The sequence below is a fragment of the Amblyomma mixtum genome, chromosome 4 (assembly GCF_055824585.1).
Source record: "Amblyomma mixtum isolate Tamu chromosome 4, ASM5582458v1, whole genome shotgun sequence".
NCBI classification, from domain to species: domain Eukaryota; kingdom Metazoa; phylum Arthropoda; class Arachnida; order Ixodida; family Ixodidae; genus Amblyomma; species Amblyomma mixtum.
The window spans coordinates 99796065-99821458 of record NC_143015.1 but is presented as its reverse complement, the minus strand read 5'-3'; the positions used below and the strand labels follow the sequence as shown (position 1 = coordinate 99821458).

Here is a 25394-nt window from a genome sequence, read left to right as displayed (position 1 = left end):
TATACGCACAAAGCAGGAAAATGCGTAGTTTTGGCTTCACCAGTTATGTATACAGACAAAGGCGCCGTAACTCCTCGGTGGGCACCTCAATAGCGCTGGGGAGAAGGTATGAAGGAGACAGTAACAGAAAGAGGAAAAGTTCCTTAGCGTGCACTCAAATCGCATTGCAAACGGGTGTATTTTGCACTGCGCCTCCATCGAAACGTTTTCGCACGGGCCGGGATACGTTTTCGTGTACGCATGCTCAGTACCCGAGCCTCATACCTGAATCCTAAAATTTCTATCCCTTCTGTGTTCTCTCAGTAAGGCTGCCATGCAAAACGCGTAGTACAGGATGCAATGAGAGCTGCGTGGTAAGATTGTTAAAGTGTATACTTGGGGTACTTCCTAAATTCACGATCACTAGCGCAATGACTTTAAAAGCCGCATTGTTGAAGCGTCCCGTGGACTTTTCAGCCGAGTTCGCTGCTGCGTCTGTTTGCTCGAAGCTGGACGTGCGCAGGACCACGCGCTACAACAGGGATGCAAAGGGTGCCACGTCCCCCATTATGCGAGGCCAAAATACAGGTAACGCCAGTATGAAAGGGAACACGGGAGCACGAGGCCTCCGTACTTCGCGAAGCGGTGCCGCTGAGATCCGGCGAGAATCGGTGGCATAGGTGCATGCGCAAGAGACAAAGGCGGCTGTTCTTACCGCGCATGCGCCCGGCCTCGCCCATGCTCTCTGGCTGTCGGCGGCAGCGCTTCGCAGACCGCGGAAGCAACGGGCTCCTGTGTTCCCTTTCATATCGCCACTACCTGTACGTCCCAATTCATTTTGTAGATGGCGTGCGAGCCTTACTATCGACGAGCACAGTGCCACACGACTGCTACGCACTGCTGCCTCGGCCTTTCTTGCGCGTCGGCAACGCTAACCTTTAAGTGTTGCTAAGTGCCGTCTCAGCCAAAAGTAGCCGGGAACAGCTGGTTTGTTCTTTAGCAGCGTGGTGAAGCACTTATGGCAGCCCTTAAGGTCTGAATCTTTCTAAAGTAAGGTGAAGCCTTCTCCTCACGTTTCGAAACCTTTCGGTCTTTATGGCAGGTGTAACGGCTCCATTATACGGTTGAGAAGCAGAAACCTGCTGCTCGGTTACTTTTGGCAAAGGGGTACATACTATACCTTCAAACGTTCCAGGCTTCGTGAAAGAAGTATGAAGGATAAATTCTCTGGTGGCATTTTTTTCAATGCCAAGACTTATAATCACACACAATCGTCAGACTGCCTCATGCTAACTATGCCGTTCAGTATTCCGGCCTAAATGGCCTTCTCCCGCGGTGTATCACGTCGTGTTGGGACGCAATGCATGGATATGACCGTGCTTCTCATAGCCTGTCAACACCGGTCGCGTCCAATCCAGAGCTAAGAAAAATAAAAGACTCAGTGATTTCCACCCCCAGCAGCACAGCTTATCAGACCAGTATTGGTAATGTACTGGCGAAGGCCAGTCCTTCAAAGGACCAGAGCAAATCCATCCATTTATAATATTGTGCCGATTATCTGTGCTGCTTTTGACCGAACACAGGGCCGCTAATACCGCCGTGGGACCTCTTCCATAAGACGTGCCGTGACATACTGCACTGCCGACGGTACGAAGCAGGCAGTTTGATGGGAGATGAGGTGCTAAACGTCCGCTCTGCGAATCAAATCGAGATGCATGCAATAGCAGCGCACCTGGAGGAGCTCGAGAGAACGCGAAGTAATGGCGAACCATCGACGCTCAGGGCAGAACATACTCAGAGAGCCGGGGATCGCCCGGACACACGTGGCGTCATCTGTACCGCAGCAAATGCGGGATCCACTGATCATGTTTTGCAGTTCATCTCCTGAGTGACTTAGCAAGGCAATGTCATCAGCGAATAGTAGATTACTAAGGTATTCTCCATTAACTCTTATCCGAAAATGTTACAATATTCCACAGTTGGCTCACAAAAGAAAGTGATGTCCAAGTAAGCTGGAGTTGCTTCTGCTTTTCCGCCCTTCAGCAGAGCCAAAGAACAGGGTGTTCATAGCCATGTGGTTTTGAAGAATGCTGTACGTAATGGAGTCAGGACCAGCATGCATATCCCAACCAGCTCAGGTAATTGACCCAATATTGGAAATAGATGCTTTTACATTGGTCCTTCGTAGGAACTCCCTTTACCAATACGTTTCCAATATTGGGCCGACTAACTGCGCTGCGACAATATGTTAGCGCACTTTTAATTTCCCCAATTCGTCAATAAAATTCGATACCATTTCGAAGCTGGCTCACCGCTGGATATCAGAAGTTGACCGACCGCAATAAATTTCGGAGTATTCATATAAATTACGGTGGATTAACGGTGTATCAGTGAATATTAGTGGGTGGATTAATGTATAAGAGTGGGTCGGATTGTTACTGTCCCGTACGACAATGCAAAAAAGGTACTCCACACAGCATGCAGTCCACGGAATAAATAATAATAATAAAAGTAGAGAAAACCAAAGCCAGAGCATAGTCATAATAACAGAACAAGTCAAAACAATGCGCAGAAGGCAAATTAAAGGAAAGAGAGAAATCAGCGTGAATAATTAGGAATTGAGCTACTTATGACCCATTTGAAGGAGATGATTGATTGATAACAACTTTTATTTCCACCGATGTAGGAGGCCCCCTACTCCCCGTCCCTGGCACGCAGGCCTAGGGGACGGGGGACGGGACCTCCGCGACTAAAGACTGGCGAGGATACATTGTCTCTTCGCGGCTTCAGCCGCCAGGCGGACAGCTCGTTTCTGGTCGGCGGGGACCTCGCTTCGCAGAAGGGCCTCCCAGGCTTCTCTACTCTTAATATTGTCCTCAGCACCCGGGGATCAAGGGCATTGCGAAATTATATGATCGAGGGTCCCCCTCGCTTTATCGTCTAACGTGGTTTGAAATAACCAGACGGGGTTAACGAAATTTCCGGCCTGTAATCGTCGCCTGGCGATGGCCTCTGTATTGGTTAAGTTTGGATCTAGTGGTGGCATTAGACGCCTGCCTAACCTGTAGTGCACGGCGATTTCCGCGTATGTTTGCAAACGTTCGTCCATCCCCTGGGGGTCGGGTGGCTCTACAGTTACCCGGAAGTAGAGATCTCGGGCTAACATGTGGGCCGCCTCGTTACCGGGGACGGATGTGTGTGCTGGGACCCAAATTGAGGTGATCTTGCGATCAATTTTGGCTGCGGACAGAATTCGAGCCGTTTCTGGCGAGACCCTGCCCTTTCCGATGTTACAGATTGCTGTTTTGCTGTCACTAAGAAACAAACTAGCCTTGGTACCGGCGCAAGCAAGCGCTATTGCGACCTCCTCGGTCGTATCTATGTTTCTACTCCTCATGGAGGCGGCGGTGAGTGGTGCACCTCGGCCGTCGACTACTGAGGCGACCGCCGCCCCCGACCTGCCACTCGCTGCGTCCACATAGGCAACCTCATTTGCCCTGAAGTTCCCGGCCCTTTTAACCCGCGCCTCCGCCCTCTTCTCCCGTCTTTCCCTGTGATGTTCTGGGTGCATGTTGCGGGGGAGGGGGGGAACGAGATGGTAGTGTGGTGTGACACAATGATTAGAACATTTGAAGGAGAAGAGCACAAGCAGCATGGTCTCGGAGAAGGTAGTGGTGAACAGATGGTGTGATGTCCGAGGAGCAAAGAGATTTTAAGCTAGAAACTAAAGAAGCAGTAGGAAGTAGTGACGGAGGTCTTCACATAACATCCCGGAAGAGCAAGTTGAAGACGGAGACAGGCCAACTTTTTGAAAACAGAACGGCAATCTACCATGCCCAGCAACTATATTAATAAGAGGATTCCTGGGTAGACGAATAAGGGGAATATTAAATGTATCAGGGATCCAACTGAATAATTTAGTGCCCCCATTGTTCTCGCGCCAAATATATTCCATAAAAGAAGTGAAGAACGTTGTAAATGGCAACGCACTCAACAACGTGAAAGGGTAGAAATATGTAAATTGCCAAACTGCCCGGCACTACCTGCAGCTTGGTCAGCTAACTCATTACCGAAAATTCCGGAATGACCCCGGATATGAAATAAAAGAAATGGGGCGAGAGGAGACGAACGATAGAGATCTTTCTTAATGGCAATAATAGTCGGATTGTAACAAGCAACTGAAGACAGGGCAGAAAGCAGAGTTAGAGAATCTGTGTAAAATTGAACAGGCGTACAGGAAGGGTTACGAATAGCATAAGCAACAGCAGAATGAAAGGCTGCAAGCTAAGCTGCAGAGGCGCTAGAGGGTGGTTCTAAAGGCAGGCGATGAACGTATACAATATTTTTGTGTTGAGCTAAGAACAACAAAAGCAGCACCAGCTGAGCGAGGAGTGAAAGACCCATCAGTGTAAATATGCAGGGCGCTTTGACAAGAAAAGAATGCCGCTTTCTGAGAGCTAAGTTGAACAAAAGAAAATTTGAATTTCAGTGAGGGATGGTCAGACCAGGGATTAAATGAAGGTTGAATTTGAGAAAGGTCATAAAAGGCATGTCCGTATTCTACGGATTGTCGTAACGTGAAAAGCATAAACTCTGCGCCTAACTGGTCTAGATAAATACGCAAAAGAAGAGCGTTTGGAAGAACATGAAGAGCAGTGGTTCGCGTAGTATTATAGGCACCAGTAAGAGCCAGAAGGGGGTTCGTTGAAGCGATAAAACGCGATCTCTTAGATGGAAAAGTAGCCAATGAAACCACCAAGCTGGGGCGGCATAGATGATTGTAGGAAGAATAACCTGATGATAAATTTGGCGCATAGAGAAGAGAAACACGAAAATGGAATTGGAACCAATTCAGGAGCTTCGTGGTACATGCAAGAATTTCCGTTTCCAAATGGTTAACATGGGGTATAATGCTTAAGTGAGAGTCAAAGACAACACCCCATAATTTAATACTTTATTATTTATGAATTTAATTTAATAATTTAATAATGATATTTTAATACAAATTTACCCATTTTTGCGCTCTCTTTTCCAAGCTTCCACTCCATTGGTTTCGCAGCTTAAAGCGGGACTAAGGAGTCCACTACTGGTTACAACGGACAACGGCGACGGTGGCGGGCAACGGCGATGACGACGCCGCGAAGCGGTGAAATCGGCACCAAAGAGCTGCGCTCTAAAAATTCTGCGGACAGTTTACCATGGCTTAGCGCGGAATTTCGTGCAAAATAGTGCTCGAGCTGAACTGCATTATAATTGGTTTTTTAAGGAAAGTAAATGGCAGTATCAGTCTCAGATATCTAGGTGGACACCTGAACCACGCTGGGGTGGGTGAGCAAGAAGAAAGAGAGAAAGATGTGCCGTGGTGGAGGTCACCTCACCTCAAAACATTAGTACAAAGGAACAGTGGGAGGCTCTCTGTCCAGCTGGGACCTGCAAGATTGACGCCAGCTGGATCGTCAGGCCCCGGCGGCAGCGACAGCCGCAGGGGTTCTGAACTAAGTACTCCAACCACCTCTCAAGACCCTTGAACATTTATTACTGTGCATAATAAACGTTCTACTCCTACTACTACTACTCCGGAATAATTTCGACCACCTGGGGATCTTTAACGTGCACTGACATCGTACAGCACACGGGTGCCTCTTGCGTTTCGACTCCATCGAAACGCCGCTGCCGCAGTCGGGTTCGAACCCGGGTACCCGGGCTCAGTAGACGAGCGCCTTGACAAGTGAACCACCGCGGTGAGCACGCTCGAGCTCCCTATTCACGCCGTTCAGCTCGGCGAAGTTCGTTAGAAGGCCCCGCCTCCCACTTTGTACTTACGACAGCGTCCTGTGTATCGAGTGCCGCCAGGATGGAGACGTCTGATCAGGTGGGCGGTGCCACGAAGAATGACGACATACGCAAGGTTGTGCAAAAAACTAATTCAAAACCAATAAAGCACTCTTTCCTAGTGGCCTCTACAAAGCAGTGTAAAGCGTGGCTCGGCCACCCTAGTCGTATCCGACTGGTTAGAAATGCATTCGCCAGCCTCAGGGAGTGTTTTCATCGTAACCTCCATACCACCCCACCCCCCCTCCCCCATCGTTTGTTAGATACCCGGCGGACAATACGGCCCATCTGATCTCCAATCTTGGGGAGATACTGCAGGGTTGTATCGATCTTGAGGTTGCGGCGAATAAAGAGTCCCTACACTCCTACCTCATCGTGTTCAGGGAAAGGGCCGCTAGCAAGGGAGGCACTGCGGGTTTGGCCTAAGGTGCACGAAGTCGGATTTGGTCTCGGAGCATTCCAGGCCACAGCGGAGAGCGTGTAGGTCCACGATAGTCGCCGCTTGTTGCTGGTTGTCCTGGATCTGTCGCAACGAACCATGTGTTGCCCAGAGCGGGATGTATTCGGCATGCAGGGCATACCTGATGCATTGGACATCATCAAGCAGTGCGGGAAGGTGAACCATGGGGAAATTAAAGAGGAGGGGAGAGAACTGCTCCCTGTGGAGTTCCTCTGTACCTAGAGGGTACGGATCATGCTCCTGGTCTTGGGTGCGTATATAGGTTTGCCGATCAGTGCAAAATAGGAGAGTTTCCTAATTCAGCGCCATCTATCGAGTGAAACGCGAAGCCTTAGCTGCCGCCATTAGCTTGGCGAGCCACTCCGGTAGCATCTGTGCACGCACGCAGACGCGACGCCGTCCGTCCGTGCGGAATCGCCCGCTTTCCCCGCGTTTCACAACCGCTGTGTTGAGAATTACCCGCATCATGCCCGTTCACTGCTGTGTGCCACTGTGCAAGCAAAGAGGAGTGCTCGACGAAAACGGCTCGAAGGCAAGTACACTCATTATCAACCTTTTCTCATTCATGCACTTAGTTCGTGCGTGACCTTGCGTCTACTTCTTTTGTTGTAGGTGTCCTTCTATTCCTTCCCACGGGACGCTTATTGGAAGAAGATGTGGCTGATTGCCATTAAACGTGACGAGGGGAAGTTTTTCAAGGTCACAAAATTCACCAAAATGTGTTCTAGGCATTTCGTGGAAGACTGCTATCTTCGAAACGTAGCGGGGAATCGGCGTTTTCTCAGACAAGATGCTGTGCCGACTGTGTTTTCCTTCTCTGCGCCGAAGCCTCCGCCGAGAAGAGTATTACCATCCAAGCATAAGTTGATATTATATTGCGACGACTGAAAGAGAAAATTCAGGGGCACTTTGGCTCTCTGAAGTGCTGCAAGGTGAAAGCGTTTCCTGGCCACTGTTTGTTTTTATTTACTTTTTATTTTTCATATTGTTTTTTATTTATTTTTGCTCCTTTTCTTAATTTTATTGTTGTTATTTTCACATCTTATTTTTATTTGGTGTTTATTTTATTTTTATTTTTTATTTTCCTTTTCTTGGCTTTACTCGTTTTATTTTATTTATGGAGCCCATGCATTCACTAGATGCGCCTTTATTCATGCTGGAACCTTGAGCCTTTTAAGCAGTGACGCCGAAAGGCGCACGAATCTGCCGACGCGTCTGTCGACTCTCCTGCCGACGCGTCTGCTAACGACAGTATGAGGCATTAAAGGCTTTCGCCTTAAAACCTCGAAACAGGCATTCATGCAGCATAAACTCTGCCACCAAAAGTGCTAGTGCCGCTACATCCGACCTTGTGCCGCCCACCGATGTTGTCACCGAGCCACCGGAGGCGGCGGAAATGGGCGACGGGAGCATTCCTGCCGAGGCCAGCTCATCGAGCAGCATCGGTGACGACCCTGCGTACGATTTTGTGTGCTCGCGGAAAATGACGGACCTCAAGCAAACAGTTGAAGCTCTGATGGCACATATTGAAACCCTTGAGGCAAAGCTTAAGGGCCAGGCAGAGGAACTGAGCTTAGCAAAATCCTCTTTCTACAGGGTGCAACGTGAAGGTGAGCTTGTAGAAGATAAAAATGTGCAGCTTGAGAAACGACTGAGTCGAAAATTTTCCATTGAATGTTTTCAAGACAGCCCTGAATACATAGCATTCTACACGGGCCTTCCAAGCTATGAGGCTTTCATAAGCTTTTATGATTTCCTTGATCCAGGGGGGAACTGCGAAAATGTTAAGGCCTGGTCAAGGAGCTATAAGGAGGGCACTAACAATGCGGGAAGGCCCCATTTGCTGGCTGCCAAGGAACAGCTGTTCTTAGTGCTTGTGGGGCTTCGTCTTGGTCTGCTCGAAAAAGACCTGGCCTACAGGTTTAGGATTTCAATGGCAACAGTATCTAGGTTGTGCGTGACCTGCATTAGCTTCATGTACTTGCAGATAGGCCAGCTTAACCTCTGGATGTCTAGAGAAGAAGGAAATGAGTCAATGCCAGCTGTGTTTACCACACAGGGGTACTCAAGTACTAGAGTAATCATTGATGCAACAGAGCTATAGGACCAGATGGGACGATCACTTTCTTGTCGAAACTATTTCCCGGGTCGATTTCTGACAAGGACTTGGTGCAGAAATGTGGATTTCTGAAGCTCGAGTTTCAGCCTGGTGACACAGTCATGGCTGACAAGGGATTTAAGATAGATGACCTCCTTAGTAAGATTGGTGTCGCACTGAATAATCCTCCATTTTTACGGAGAGACTTTTTCACAGCAGAAGAAGTAACCGGAACACAAGAAATAGCAAAATTAAGGATTCATGTTGAGAGGCGTATTCAGCCCATCAAAGCATTCCACATCTTCGACAGGCCGGTTCCACTGACCATAGCGCCTGTCATCAATGAAATGTGGGCTGTTTGTGCATTTCTGACCAATCTCCAGAGCCCGCTTATAGGGTGCAACGATACTGAATAATGCATGCGCACTATTTGGTAGTATTTTCATCGCTGTAGATGTATGCATTTTCTTCCCTTCTTTGCAAATGTATAAGGGATGTTACTGTACGATGTTTTATTATGCTGCATGTTCTATTCAATGTATAGAATGCCTGGACTCCATCAGGCACAGCACATCTGCCCTTGCATCCAAGACCTCGCTATCTGAATAAAACGTTGGTTGGTTTATGGGGTTTAACGTCCCAAAACGACTAAGGCTATGAATAAAAGACATCATTATCATTTGTATATGTTTCATGTCGAAATGTAATAGACAGTGAAGCAGTTGTGTTATCATTTTCCACGGCCTTTGATGACCTGTAGTTTATTGCTCTGCCAAAAATGGGAGAAGTGTGTCAAAGTAGAATTTGTCTAGCTTGTTTTTACATAGCTGCCAAGCAGTTTTATCGAACGTTATCCTTTCGATGAGAATGAAATGTGGTGAAGAGACAACAAAGTCTGCCCATGTGAGGCCAGTTAGTGCCATTTGGTCAAGAACTTGATAGTAATGAAAATCTTGGCGATGAAGCCTGATGCCTCCGGTCACGTCCTTCACAAGGCATGACCCTTCTAGGTTCGGAAAATTTATATCCTTCATTGAGTAAGGACATTTCACCTCAACGATTCCATGGCTGCCTTCTTCTGGGTCCCAGACTATCCTATCTGGTGAGGCTCCCAGCCATGGGCAAGCTGGACTTACAGCAAATCCACAAAAAAAAGTCTGCACATCGTGCTGCAGTGCCTGCATTGTCGTCACATATCGGCATATGGCTTGCTGCTCATTTGAAATGCCGTACCTTAAATGAAGATACCAAAAATAGTCATCCACACTGCACTGAAAAGCAATATCTCCAGTTCACACAGAAAGGCTGCCAGTGAAAGCAGAAATATGATCATTAAGCAACCCATGCCGAACAATATTAGCTATCTTATAATTGTATTAAACTTTGTTGCACCAGAGTGAAGCTGTTGTATCGAAGTGCCTTCGAATGTGTGTCTGTCAAAATGAACCGAGTTTGTTACAAGACGGCATGAACACTTATGACGAAATAACCTGTGCATGGATGGAAGAAATATTTTTTTCATGTCCAAGTTTGAATAAGAATGTACAAAAACAGGGAGCACTAAATATTCATAAAGAGTTTTATTTCATGCACTGAACTTTTCGTTACTTTTGCATGCTTTTATGCTACCAGTGTTTGTTCACAGCGCTGCTAAAGGTTTCATGGCACATCAACTAGCCCTGACTGCCCTCTTCCTGCGATTATGTGATGCATTACTACAGGCCTCTTCATAGGCTGAGTCACTTTGGGATGTTAAACCCCATAAACCAAACCGTTACTACAGAGTCAATGTCCCGGCTTGTGTCCATACCAGAAAAAGGCGTCATAAAATGTAACACACAGCAACAGGTCATCCTAAAAGATTGATGTATTTTAAAAGCAGTGCATGCAAGGATTAGTCTGAGCACAAGACTATTTTTACATGTAAAAATGGTGCTTACTGGATTGGACTCACTCGTGACAGGTCCCTCTCGGCAGTCAAGTTCTTGAGCCCCTTCACTGTCCAGTTCTTCCGCTCCATAACTGCACCAGAGTTGCATGCGGTCAGCCGTTGACGGCGGACTGCCTTCCATGCAGCACTCTTATTTTGCCCATGGGTACTTTTCTCCAGTTGAAGAGCGTCGGTGATGGTGAGAGTTAGTGACTGCAAAAAAAAACAGAATAATATGCTTGCTTAGGTAAAACCAGGTAAACTCCCGCAGCAGCCCTGCTTCGACTAGCAGGTTTGTATTTGAGAGCACCAACAATTTGCTGTGCATGATGGTTGAAATATATGTGCACATATGTTTACGCAGAATAAGTAGCTACATTCAGCACTTTAAAATATTAATACACCACCCTGCGTTATACGCACGTATGTTATATGCACTTAAGATAATAAAACTCAAAGCTGCAGCTGTGGACATTTTTTGGACATACTAGCCACATTCTTCTTACCATACATTATTCAAATGCGACATGTGTATTTACTTCAATTATGGCTTTCTGTGGTGGTGGCAGGTGTTGAGCTGAAGCCACATACACTGATGTTGAACGGATGATAGCTGGTTCTGGTGGAACAGAGTCGGCGCCTCTCACTGTGGAACCCAACTTGATGTCTGGACTAACATGGCTTGAGAAATGGTGAGGCACTAATGGCTTCCGGCACCATAACATACTCCCTTCGCAAGTTTCTCCATAGGAAGAATTTGCTGTTTTCACTGTCATTGCCTGCAAGTGCTCTGAAAATGGGGTTAATTCCAGTGCTGAGAGGTCTCGTCCGAATTTCAGAGCAGCCTTTTTGACATCCCCTGCAAGCCTGGGTTTTTTGCGCGCTTCGTAAATTCGAGAAGCTTCGGCACACTCTAGACCATCGGGCCGTACGGATCTCCAATCTACTTCGTCTACTGCGCTCCACGATATCTTGTCTCCACGCGGTCGCCTCCACTTCTGCGGCAGTTCCGTGCAAGACAACTCAGGCGGCAGTTCTTCGTATCCTTGCTCCTTTAGTAGCACAATAGACTTCAGCAATGCCAGAGCGTGGTATCACGCACCGTTCTCCCGCGCAGCGCACTCACATGTGCAGCCTTCAATGAAGCCGTCTTGCGTTATCACAGCACTGACTTGATAATGCGATGCAGTCTTCTTCTGGCTTCTAAACCATCGAGCGGGCACACGCACGAACGTGCAGTCACTGCAAAAGAAAAAATGACGATCAAAGTAACTAACATTCCTTACAGCACGAACGAAGTGAAAAAATAGCAGGCACTCGGTTTAACTAGCCATGCCTGCTCTCCAGTGCAGCCCCATAAAGAATGAGAGTTTGTATGACAGTTTAGAGAACACAATGATCATTTATATAGCAAAGAGCGCTGGAAAACAATAAAAGCACAGTCGCACAATGTGGCAGCTTACCGTGTAGTGAATGATGACGTTTCCATGGAATCGCACTGAATGTAGCTTTCGGCGACAAACTTGTGGCTGCGGTCATCGTTCCGCTTGCCGAGGCTCCTTGAAGCGCTGTAAGCTTGTATTCTGTCGGTGGGCAGGCTCTTCGGAATAATAGAGAGGCTTCTGGTCCACGACATTGCTAAGGAAGGATAGTTACACTGTCCAAATGGGCTCAGTAAAGCAAGGGAGAACGCGGAGGCTGTCAAAGCAGCGTAGCAGCGGGAGCCGTCGCCAAGCTAATGGCGGACACACCGGCGACCAGTGTTGCCGGACCGAATTAGGAAATTCTCCTATCGTCTGATCTACCTAAACGTCTTGTGGCCACAGTTCGTCTGTGACTAATACGGCACTTTATCTCCACTTGCAGAAATGTGACAAGAACGCACTAGAGGCGATCCACTGCAAAATTGCAGAGCGCACCCTCGACGTCCCCATCACGACGTCCAATCAACGGCTCATCGATGACCAACACCTTTGAGGAGCTACGCGAGGCGCACTTCCACAATCACTACCTGCGGTTGAACAAATCTCAGCCGCCAAAAGCCCCTTAAACCGCCTGCACATTGCCTACAAAGCGCATGCAGTGGAAAGGAAGACGGTTCCAGACGACTGGCGCCACGCGGTGCAGCTCCAGCCTCTGCCACAGAACATGACGAAGGAGACTCAAAATGGCTGTCGAACCGTGCGCTTGACGGCCCTTAACGACCGCTATGGCTCTCGCTAAGGAGTCTTCTACACGGATGCTGCTGGCCCACACCACGGGGGATGGTATACGGCCGCAATAATCCATCAAAATACGTACGTTCAGGGACTCACTTTCCGTGCGCCCAACATTACACACGCGGAGGAGGTTGCCATAGCACTCGCCGCTCCAGAACCATACTCCCGGCTAATCATTGCCGACTCCCGGGCAGCGTGTAAAAATCCACAACAAGGACGCATACCTCAACGTGCCGCCAAAATGTGACATAGATGCGGTACCGCGACACCCCGAACACACGTGTCATCATCCGGACCCCAGCACATGCTGGACTAGAGGGAAACGAGGTTGCAGACGCCTCAACCTGCGCGCTCAACCACCGAGCATCGCCTCGACACTCAACGCCTGAGGTATCAGAACCTAATCCGGCTATCACCTACAAGCAAATTATTCAATTTTATCAAACATCGCATACCCGCTTTCATCCCCCTGCGAAAGGGCTAACGAAAAGCGACGAGCGTTGGCTCCTTCGCTTGTATACCATCACGGTACTGTGGCCGGCGGCTGTCGGCGGTGTTCAGCATGCGCTGTACGCCGATGACATCACCATCTGGGCCACTACGGGAAATATAGGAGAGATGGAGGAATGCCTGCAAGCAGCGGCGAGCATAGTTGACCACTATGCCACGTACTGCGGCCTCCAGTGCTCCCCGTCCAAGTCTGAATTTGTGCATATTCGATCTTCTCCGAAATGCAAAATCTCCGTTCAGCTTTCTCTCGCAAGCGGCCCCATCCGTGAAGCGAAGGAGCTACGAATACTCGGTCTCTTCATTAATCAACATCGTAAGGCAGACACAACTCTTGCCAAACTCCGCAAAGTCTGCGACCAGGTGGGCCGAATGGTTCGCCGCGTTTCCAACAAGCGAGGAGGGTTGCGAAGTAAGGATGCGATGCGGCTCGCGCATGCCTTCGTAACAAGTCGAGTACTGTACTCGACTCCTTACCTCCGCTTACGGAAACATGACGAAGATCACTTGGAGATAGTACTCCGCAAAATTTTCAAGAGAGCCCTCGACCTCCCGATATCCACTTCCAACGCGCGACTTCTCGCTTTGGGGGTGGTGAACACCTATCGAGAACTCCGCGAGGCGCATCTCGTTAACCAATACACGCGTCTCGCCCAGACCGTGTCCGGTCGCCGCCTCTTGGACCGGTTACATATCAGATATGATCACCATACCATGGAACGGGTTCGAGTGCCAGAACTGTGGAGAAGCGCCCTCTACGTTCGACCCCTTCCGACTAATATGAACAAGGAGGACCATAATGGCCGGCGCCAGGCGCGCGCGAATGCCCTGCACCGCCACTATGGCTCAAAGAAACACGTCTTCTACGTCGACATTGCAGGCCCCTACCGCTCCAGGGGGGAATGGTACACGGCTGCAGTCATACACGAGGGAAAACAGGTGGACGGCCTCTCGTTCAGAGCCCCCAACTCAACGCATGCGGAGGAGGTGGCGATCGCCCTCGCAGCCTCCCATCCCGACTCTAAATTCATCCTCACAGACTCTCGCGGAGCCTGTCGTAACTTTGAGTTCGGTTGGATCACTCCACTCGCTCACTAAATTTTACACCGCAGTACTCGCGACGGCGATCCAACTCATCGCTCAATCATATGGGTCCCCGGCCACCAAGGCATGCCAGGTAACGAAGCCGCCCATGAGGCAGCCCGCGCACTCACTCACCGGGCACCAGACGTCCCTTGGGAGGAGCTTAACCCAGATCACAGCCCTCTCCTTTCTTTTAAAGAAATTACTGAGCACTATCGTGCCGAACACCAGCGATACCCAGTTCCTATGAAAGGACTGGGTAAAGCTGGCGAACGAATTCTCCTCAGGCTCTTTACAAACACCCTGCTGTGCCTGGCGGTTCTCAAGCACTTTAATCCTTCTTTTGACGGCCGCTGCTCATTCTGTGGAGAGGTGGCCGACATCTTCCACATGGTTTGGGCATGCAGAAAAAATCCTTCTCTCCCCCCAATCACCCCTTCCCCTACCCGAGAGGACTGGGAGGCGGCCCTATTCAGCTGCCAGGAACTATCGGCCCAGCAGGCCCTGGTTTGGCGGACTTGTGTAGCGGTCTCGACCAACGGGATCCCGGAATGAGGGACTCCGACTAGTATTGTAAGGGGTGAGACCCACTAGGGGCCTCTCCCCGAGCACCTCTCTGTACCTTACTAAATAAATGCTTTTCTCCTCCTTCTCCTCTAACCCTTCTTACCCCCTTTCCCCTTACCAACCCGAGAGAGCTGGGAGGCTGTCCTGCTCGGCTGCTGTGTTAGAGAGCCAAAGAGCCCTCGTCGCTACGGCCCGACCTGCCGTGGAAGCCACAGGGGTCGCGGACTAGGGACCTGTCCTAGAATTTGTAAGGGGCTGGCTTTTAAGGCCAGTCCCCACACTCTCATGTAAATAGCCAAAATAAAAATCTTCCACCACCACCACCACCCTAGTCGTCCCCTCATGTATCAGTAGGTCCCTAGCTTTCCTTTCCTCAAAAACTAAATTCCTCAATACACGCCCGTGAGCCTCCCTTTTGAAAACAAACAGCTCATTCATTCATTCCTAGAACTGCTCGCCTGTTCGGACTCGGACAGATCGGTCATCTTTGTTTTCGGCACGAACGCTGCCCGGACGCCTCTGTCTCGGCGCTTCCTTATAACCAATCATCAGCCGTGCTTGAACCCGCGCCCTCTAGCTCGGCAGCTTTGCCCTGGAGCAGTGCCTGGAGTAAACGAGCATTGTTTGCTGTTCTGCAAAAAGAATGGCCCCCGAGTAATTTAACTCGCGATCTATTTCACTGAAAATTCTTCGAAGATATGCGATATTAGCCACAGAGCGTCACCTTTAACGTGGGGATCCTGGCCACGTAAGTGTGAAGCCCATATGCAGTTATTTGCGTAATAACCTAATGTGGTTTAATTAGGCCTTTGATCCAGTATGATTATTTTGTGAATAAAATAAAACACTGTGCATAATGTTGGACGAATTAGGAGGCCTGTGAGTGGTTGCCTGTGTGTGCTTTATTCACGACAAACTTGTCTTCAAGGATTTTTTTTATCTGTACCTCGCAGCCTGGAAAGGAAAATATCGCCTGCGGTGGCGACAGCTTGAATAGGGGACACCCTGTGCGACATGAGATACCCGCGTATTACCTTAAATAACTGTAATGTGCAACACACACCCTGGTTCAACAGCTTAGTGATTTCCGTTCTCATCTGAAGTTGGACATAAATTTGTACTGACGTGATTAAGCGTTCACGATGCGTTTTTAGTGGCACGTTTCAAGCCCCATCTTCTTCCTTACGGAGGTGTTGTAAACTAAACAATAAGGGAAGGGAGGAAGGTGTTAATGAAAGAAGAGAGAGAGAAAAACTTTATTTAAAGAGGAATTCGGGGCACGCCCCAGGGTCCCCGCACGACCCCACTGCACTCAAGTGTTTATGTTCCTAAGGTCCATAACACTGGCAGCCCGGCCGGTGGCGATGGTCTGCACGAAGAGAGGTGCCATAATGAAGGAAATGTTTTGGATTTGTGGAAGGAAATTACGCAGTAACTGTATCACATATCTTGGTGGACGCCCGCAGGCTGCGATTATAGGTCGCCAGTTCCAATTGCTGTCGCAAGCTATAGGCTCTAACCTAAATAGTGTCTAGAGTCAGAGAAACGCCGCATCGTATGACACCATCCGGAACATTCTGCGGTTAACGGTTGGCATGATGCACTAGAGAAGGGACTGGTAGTAGGTCCGCCGGTGGCGACGCCTTTCTACAGCTCCATAAAATGTGGTCATATCCGGCTATCTCGCCGCATTGTTTGCAAGTAGCGTTGTACTGTGTTGGATACATGTGTGCTAGTCTCGACGGGCTAAAGAAGGCCCGCGTCTGGAGCCGACGCCACGTTACCTCCTGGCTTTTGTCGAGCTTTTTGTCTGGTGGCGGATAGATCCTCCTTTCCAGTTTAAACTGATGGGTGTATTCGTGAAATGATATGAATGCATCTCTCGTGAAATTTGGGGACTCAACCCGGCTCACTGCTCGGCTGACATAACCTCGAGCTATACTGTGAGCCAACTCGTTTCCCCTGTTCCCCGAGTGTGCCGGCATCCATATTAGTTCCACCTCTCTTTGGTCCCAGTCTTTATGTCTTAATATTCGTTCTGCCTCCTGGGTGATTATACCCCGCGCAAAATTGTTGATAGCCACCGTGGAGTCGCTAATTATGGTGACTGCTTTGGTGCTGGCCATTGCCATGGCTAGAGTGTACTCTAGCCATGGCGATAGCCGCCTCCTCCGCTGTCCCTGAGTTTTTTGTTTTGACCGAACCGGCCATTAATGTTTCACCCGAGTCGTTCACGGCCACGACCACAAAGGAGTCGCCTCCTTCGTATTCCGCCGCGTCTACATAGGTTGTGTATTCCGAGCCTTCGAGCTTGGCTTCAAGGGCCTTTGCTCTGGCTCTACTCCTGCCTTCGTGAAAAGCAGGGTGCATGTTTTTTGGAAGTGGTTTAATAATGAGTAGTTTTCTAACTTTGGTCTGTAATTTTGCCTGCGCGTTTCTTTCCGGAATTCTATCATGTAATCCTAGGTTGGTCAGGATCTTTCTCCCCGGGGGTGAGGTCTCAAGCCTCCTTAATTGCGCAAATATATGTGCCTCGCATAGTTCCGTGGTGGTGTTGTAGATCCCCAGTTTAAGAGGGTTCACCAGTGGCAGTGTCCATAAAAAATACATGGGAACTTTCAGAAGCTATACCATGTCTAAACATGGCTCGATTTTCATGAGGTTTGTGGCAGCGTTTTCGTCTTTAGTGAATAGAGGAAATGTTGCGGACAGATTTTATTGTTTAAGTTTCATTTTTTTACCAATTAGACGCAAAGTTCCAGAAAAATGGTGCTTTTAGATATGTCGAACCTTCATGTCATCTTGGGAAAAAACTAAGCCAAATATCAAAATTTTGTCCGCAACATTTCCTCCCTTTTTCTTTCTTGATTGTTAGGCCGCAATTTTTATCCATATCGAACCTAGTGTTTGTATTTTACAGGCTCTGAAAGTTGTGTATGTATTTTCTGCGGGGATTTGAATTTCGCGCTAAAATTTTACTAGTGCGACGTGGATCCACCTGGCAACAAATTATTTTGTCGCTACTACACTCTACCACCAACTTCTTGCTTGTCTGTGTTCGTGCGCACATTTTTTTTAGAACCTGGAAGAACTTGATTTCTTTCTTTCCTTTTTTCTTGCTTGGGCTGTATTTCGAAAGGATTCTGCTTTTCTTTTTCTCTCGAGCTTGTGGTGCGAAAAGGAAGCCGGATGCAAGGCCACACCCAAAAGCACCTCACCCCCCACCCACCCCTCCCACAGCACACACAGTAAGGCATTGTTCGCACCAAAGCCCAAGTGAGTCGAGTTATGGGGTCAAAAACCGGTCACTGTTCACCTGTTCACGTAAACGCGCCGAGTCGAGTCAAGAGATCGGGGTTGACTCAACTCCCTGCTCCGTTGTGCTTGTAAACGCTGCCGGGCCGAAAAAACGGAGGGGAGAGAATAATGCAAACTTGTTTTTCACTTGCGCTTTCGCACCTCTGAAGCAGCGGTGGTGTGCCTCAATCTTGGCAGTGTTGTAGGCGTTACCGAAAAAAAGTAACTAAATACGTTACTCGTTACACTAAAAAAAAACGCGTTACCGCCCTACGTTACCCACAAAAAAAGGTAACGCGTTACCGTTACCGAAAAAAAGTATCGCACGTTACTTTGCCGTTACTCCATGGCAATAAATTTTATTGAGTGCGTCTTCGCTGTAAGAACTCAAGATAACAATTTTATAAAGTTCACACTTCATTTAATTCCAACTTCACAAAGGAAACAGCTGAACTCAACAAATTTACAGTAATTTTAGTGTGCTTCTGCTTACGAAATTACGCGGCAATTGTGTAGCAATAAAGAAATGCTTACATGTCATAGTTCCGGAAAAAATCTATTAGCGCACATAAACATTTTTTTTTTACTTGAACCTGCATAATTATCGCGAAAATGCGAGTGTTTACGTCAAGGTGTTCAAGGTCAGCTTCGCTCGCTTAGGAACTCAATAACCTGAAACGTAGCCGCAGTTGCAGATAGAAACAGCAGGTTGACTGCAATCCCCTTTTCTGTGCTGTACCATTGTACTCTTTCGACGGCTCTCTTGGGGCCATCTTGAAGTAAACTGGCGACATTCATGAGTTTGCTCAGAAGAGGGAATGCGAGTGTGTCGCGTGGGAACGAGATCTTTTGGCTGGAAAGCAAGCTTACGCAGAAACTGACTTACAGATTTCTACAAATGGTTCATTGGTGGCTCGGCATGCGTCCACTCTTTGGATTGTTGTGGATGTGAGGGGTTTGGGGGTGAAGACAAGTGTGTGACTGCGTGTTCGCGCTTTTTTATTTTAGTTGATTGCGTCGTCAAGGGCAGGTGTGCGAGCCGCAACAATGGTCGTCGAGAACACCGGTACATTTTATCTATTTGCAACATCATTTTCGGCGTTTTTTTTTTGAAAAAGGGGCGGAGGGGGACAATTGAAATAAAAAATAACTAGTAACGTGACACCTCACGTTACCGAAAAATGTTAACGTAAGTACGTGACCCGTTACAGTTCCGAAATGGTAACTAGTACGTTACTAAGTTACCGAAAAAAGTAACGCGTTGCCGGTAACGCCGTTACTTGTAACGCGCGCGTTACCGACAACACTGAATCTTGGATGCTACCACTGCTCGCTCGCAATGCGGTGCTCGACGCTTGGTGTCACTGCTTATGAACCGGTCTCGACTAGCTAAAATCGAGTTCATGTAAATACGCGTCGGTCGAGTTGACTTCCCTCAGCCCGACCTCCGACTCAACCTGGCGTTACTGGTTCATGTAAACAGAGCTAAGCAAGCACTCGCTTATGCAATGCCAAAGTTAGCGTTCAGTCACCATGCATAGCTACAGGACGCTCTCGGTGCTTTTGCAAACCACACTTCTCGTCCTTTTAAGTTTCATCCAATTTTGATTTGCTTGGTGACTTGTTGGTGCTGAGAAGCGGAAGATGGGTGTTCGGCGCTGGGAAACCTCGTACGAGACTAGGCAAAGTAAGCTACAGGCTGTCACTACAACCGAGGATATGCTTCTGTAGCTATGTAAGGAACGCTACGCGGGAATGGGAAGAAAACCAGTCATAAGGCCTTGTGCTAGGAGCTCCTTTCTTTCCTTTTATTTAGAGACTGACTACATAGGTGTTCAACACAATGGAACCTTTTCCGGGTAATGTCCTGCGGATGCACCAAGCCTCTGTTGACCCCACCTGTCTGCTCCAGCGAAACCAGTAACCCCACCCTACCATTGTAAAAGAATTTTCGCAGAAAAGACTCAAGGAAGCTTAGGAAACCCAAACCGGAAATGCTAAATTGGTGGGTTACTGGGAAATGGTCCATTGTATGACCCCCCACATCCTTCTGTGCTCAATGGCTTGAGATGGGTTAACTTTTTTGTACTTCGGTCCCCTGAACCTTGGCCACATACCTACAGAAAGTTCTGGGTCTACTTTTTGTACGCGGAAGAACGAATATTTTCTTGTCGCGGTCAAGGGTCGCGGTGTAGTTTACACACCTGGAGGGGCAATAGAACTTCCCTCCTTTTTGGGGTACTCAGGTGCTGCCATCTATCGACAGAAAAAGTTCAAATCTGAGTTGCCTTGTAGCTGGTGAGCCCTCTTAAGAAGCTATACTGGCCAGCTCAGACCCGTTGACGCAAGTCCGGGCCACTGAGTGGGCTCACAAGGTCGCCAAAAGCCATGGGCTCGAAGCCACCTAGTATAATGCCCACTAGGGCTCAGTGCTGACAATAAACGTTTTCCTATCCAATCAATGGCATGATGCAAGTTTGAAGCGGTAATTTCACTCTGCTACGTAAAGCTGGGTATCGCCGTGTGTGCAACACACAGCCTACCAACTAGACAATGAGCAACCTGCCCACCGTGGCAGGTGGAATTTAAATTAGTGACTGGTCGCCCGGGAACAGCAACCTGGGGCGCACAAGGCCCACCGCTGGGAGCACCTACAGCCGCAGGGAAGTGGCACATGGCTTAACCGCTGCACTACTGACCCTGGAGGGGTATGATGACTTTCAAGGATCTCTAGGAATGTAAGGTATAGAATCATCCGCATACATTGGAATTAGGCCATAATGCTATCGCATCATACCCTTATAGTGGAGCTTACGTGTGCCGCCCATTCTTTTTCCGACGCGCGGTGCTCACAACTACTAAGACGCCGACGACTCTTCGACCGAACGAGCTGCATACGCTGTCGCGTAAAATGCAGAGTATTCAATTGGTTGATCTTGAGACCAAATTCGCACTTCAAGAATAGATGATCCCTATTTAGGCTCATTTTGGCTACAAATAATTACTTCACTTCGTTGTACTGATTGATCTCGATCTTGTTTTGAGTTTAGTGGATTGACTTGCCTTATCTTGTCTTTCTAGGTGTACGCTTTGGAATTGGCTTATCTAAGTGTCACGTGATTAAATGGTATAAATATGGTGTCGTCATCCAACCGCTCCGGCGGACGCGGTTGTTGCTGCGACGCGCGTCTTTCCTTTCCTCTCTCTCCTTCCTCTGATCTTTAACTCTCCTCTATCTGCACGTGGCAGCGGTGGTGGCTTGGCTCGAGCCAGTAGCAGGCCCGTGCAATTTCCTTTTCATCCTTCTCTCAGTCACAACAACAACAACGGTTCTTTCGTCTACCGCTCGACCTTAGGACCTCGTCTCCTTCCCTTTGCCTCCACCACGTAGACGACGACGGGTTGTTAGGCCTGCGTTCCTACCCGCACCGACATGAGTCCCCAGTTTCATAATATGGTTATGGTGATAACATGGTCGCACGGCACAAGTCGTTGCAAAATAATGGTAACTCGCATACCTTACAACCATACGGCAACTTCAAGCTTCGTCGGCACAACTCCTACAGCTAATGTGAGTCCTTTGCTTCATTTTCCTTTGTTTGACTGGCCTGAGCGTCGGCCTCCAGCAGGGATAAAAATGATTCCTTGCAGGGATGTTCTGTTAGCTCCCTCGTCTTCATTCCTTTCGTTGTGACTGCTCGGAGTATATTTATTTTCCAAGCGTTCGAGGCTGCCTTGGCAGGCATCCTTCGTACTCTGTCGGAAACGCGGCGCAAAGGCGCCACTTCGAAATCGATGAGCATCGATAAGCAGAGCCAGCGTGCAGCATAAATACCATAAAGGACTACGAGGATATACGTAGCCGACCGTCCAGCTGCAAGTATTTTCAAGCGAAATTCCGAAATTAATGTGTGGTGCCTCACTTCAATAGCCGGCATCCGTGGACACGTTTACTTGCACGGCGCACAAGATAGCCTCTCATCAAGACCGGCATGCGATATCCTAATCCTACATACGCATCGGCAGAAATTACAGCCAAGCGACTTTAATTCAAGGCAGAATGGAGGGAAAATAAGAAGGAATGGGTCAAGCACAGAGTAGTTCTGTGGGGAACCGAAAAAAAATTCTGTAAAACGATGCGCATGTTTACGACGGCGTCCACTTCCCGACGGGGAGAGGGCATGGCGGCAACGGTCAAACGCGAGGCCTAACTTAACCAGGAGTTCTCACGCTGCGAACCTAGCTCGGAAGGTCGGCGTTCATAAACGGAAACAACGACTTCTAGTTTTCTTCGAGGAATACTACACAGTTTTCTAGAAATGGCTCAGTAGGCGGTAATGCGGAGATTCAACATGTAGCCGCCATCGGCGTTCTATCGAGGTTTGGACGACCTGATGTCCCGTGGTCTCATTGGTTGGTACCAGAAGTTTCAAACATGCCTGTCGCTACAAGGAAGGTCAGGATATCCCCTCGATGATTAGTGCAGTCACATTTATTATGCATGAGAGGCTACTCATCCACTTTTAACGATGACGAACGCAGTGGGTGAGCACGCCCCATTTGAAAATCATGGTACGGTCGCCATTGTAAAGCAAGCATTTCCACATCGTCACGCGTTGTCATCGAGCGGCAACGTTTTTAATGCGTAAGACACGAGCCAGGGGTGAGTTTCCGAGTGTAGTACAGCTCTGCGGGATTTAGTGAACGCGGGCAACTGTGCCGCGTCTGAAGATTCTTCGCGACGACATTGTTGTGGGAGTCGCGTCTCAGCTAGTCCCTGAAAGTCTTGCTACAGGGATCCTCACTGACGTTCTCGACTTCTGTTCGCATCGCGACGCAGCATGAACTAATGTAGCGAAAGTTTGGGTGTTCGACGCGATGGGTGTTCGACGCGAGGGTACTTGTTCAGAGGGCAGATGCAACGACGTCCGCAGAACGGCGTCTGCCTAGAAGGCAAGCGGCATAGTGAAGGCACAACTGCAGCATAATAATCATATGTTTTATAGATGGTTTTGATTTTATTTCAGTTAAGTGGGATGTCTTCCTTCGCGTACGCCAGCCTCTTGGTCGGCGCGTCCTCCAAATTTTTTTATACCATTTAGTCCATTAATCACATGACACCCATAAAATCAAATTAGAAGGTACACACCTACAAAGGCAAGGAAGGTTGGTTGGTTGGTTTATGGGTTTTAACGTCCCAAAGCGACTAAGGCTATGAGAGACGCCGTAGTGGAGGGCTCCGGAAATTTCGACCACCTGGAGTGCACGTTAAAGAACCCCAGGTGGTCGAAATTTCCGGAGCCCTCCACTACGGCGTCTCTCATAGCCTTAGTCGCTTTGGGACGTTAAACCCCATAAACCAACCAACCAACCTTCCTTGCCTTTGTAGGTGTGTACCTTCTAATTTGATTTTATGGGTGTCATGTGATTAATGGACTAAATGGTACAAAAAAATTTGGAGGACGCGCCGACCAAAAGGCTCGCGTACGCGAGCCGAAACGTCGTTTTTTGGTTTTTGTTCTTTTTCATTTTGGTTCGCGTTCTTTTTCAGTTATTGTATTTTTGTCCCCGACCATATGAATACTTCGTCCAACTCTCGATTTCACGCTTAAGTTTCGCCTTTCAGAGTAGAACGCGACATAGTGTTGCAGCGGCGCCAGGGAGTAGATGGAACGCCACAGACCTTTCGGCGCGACGCCTTGCCCCTTGTACAAATCAAAAATTGCTTTTTCAAAGAAAGGAAATGACGCAGTAACGGTGCTCGCTTATCTTCTTGCATGATAAGAAGTTTTGCGCAGCCCCCATTATAGTTCAATGGTTCGAATCCCTGCCACGAGCCAGGCTCTAACTTGACTAGCAAAAGGCGAAATATTGGTACCGCGATTGAGGAGAGGCCGAAGCGGCGGTCGAATTTCGGTGAAGGCGAAATTCTAGAGGCCCGTGTACTGTGCGATGTCAGTGCACGTTAAAAAATCCCAGGTGGTCGAAATTTTCGGATTACTTCACTACTAATCTCCTTCATAACCTGAGTCGCTTTGTCCCTCATGAGGGGGTCGCCGTTGTTTCTCGTAACCAGCTCTGCAGCCGAGGCAGCGCGGTGCGCGCTCTTGGCCCCATTCCTCCGGCACGCCCAAGCCGAAACGCAAAGCCGCCGCCATTGGGTAAACAAAATGAGCGCCATAGTACAAGGGGGCCTATTAAGGCGAAAGCCTTTAATGCCTCATACTGTCGTTAGCAGACGCGTCGGCAGGAGTGTCGACAGACGCGTCGGCAGCCGTGTCGACAGACGCGTCGTCAGGAGTGTCGACAGACGCGTCGGCAGGAATGTCGACAGACGCGTCGGTAGATTTGTCCGTCTTTCGGCGTCACTGCTTAAAAAGTAACTGCGCCGAGGGTGGGAATCGAACCAGGGCCTTTGGCATTTGAAGAGGAGACGCTACTCACGAAGGCTCAAAGTTCCAGCATGAATACAGGCGCATCTAGTGAATGCATAGGTTTCATAAATAAAATAAAACGAATAAAGTCAACGAAAGGAAAATAAAAATAATAAAATAAACAAAAATAAAAACAAAATAAAATAGGATATGAAAATAAAAATAAAAACAATAAATATAAGAAAAGGAGGGAAAATAAAAAATATGAAAAATAAAAAGTAAATAGAGACAAACAGTGCGCCAGGAAACGCTTTCGCCTTGCAGCACTATAGAGAGCCAGAGCGGCCCCTGAATTTTTTTCGACCACATGAGGGGATTCCTTAATGCGCTCTTGAATCACACAGCACATAGGCGTCTTTTGCGTTTCGAATCCATCGTAAAGCGACCTCCGCGTGCCGGATTGAACCAACTCTAACCACTGAGCCACCCTGACTGTAAATCGGTTTTCTCTTAAGCAAAGGCGCAGTAGCTTTGTCAATACTCTGTGCGCATCTGAAAAAAATTGCTTTTGAGGAGAGCAGAGCGGCTGTAATTGCATCATTTTCTTGGTGGACACCACGACTATGCCGTGAGGGAAAAGGTGAAGGAGTCAGCAAGGAATAAAGCAACAGGTGCCATAGCTCTAGTATAATTTCGAACTCGTGAAGATTGCACAGAGCACGCCTGCCTTGTGTGGTATCAGTGGGCGCTAAAATTACGGAGGCCACTACGTGCTGTGAATGTGAAAGCATCAGTCTCTAATCGTGGGCTGCTAATTAACTATATATGATTACTAAATATTAGTAGTGTCGCAGATACCACGGTAAAGCGCATTAGGTCAAAGGCATTTCGAAATGCCTTTGACAGCTCTAAGGTTGAAAACTTTACACTAGAGGCCTTTGTTATATGAAGCCTAATGGGTTTATGGAGTGTTACGTCCCAAAGCAACTCAGGCTACGAGGAACGCCGTAGGGAAGGGGTCCTGAAACTTCGACCACCTGGGGTTCTT

The 25394-nt window shown here is 48.4% G+C and overlaps 1 pseudogene; it reads right to left on the bottom strand.

Moving 5' to 3' along the window:
- Positions 1–6205: 6205 nt before the first annotated feature.
- On the bottom strand, positions 6206–12233 carry LOC149347587 (uncharacterized; annotated as a pseudogene).
- Between the last annotated feature and the right edge of the window lie 13161 nt (positions 12234–25394).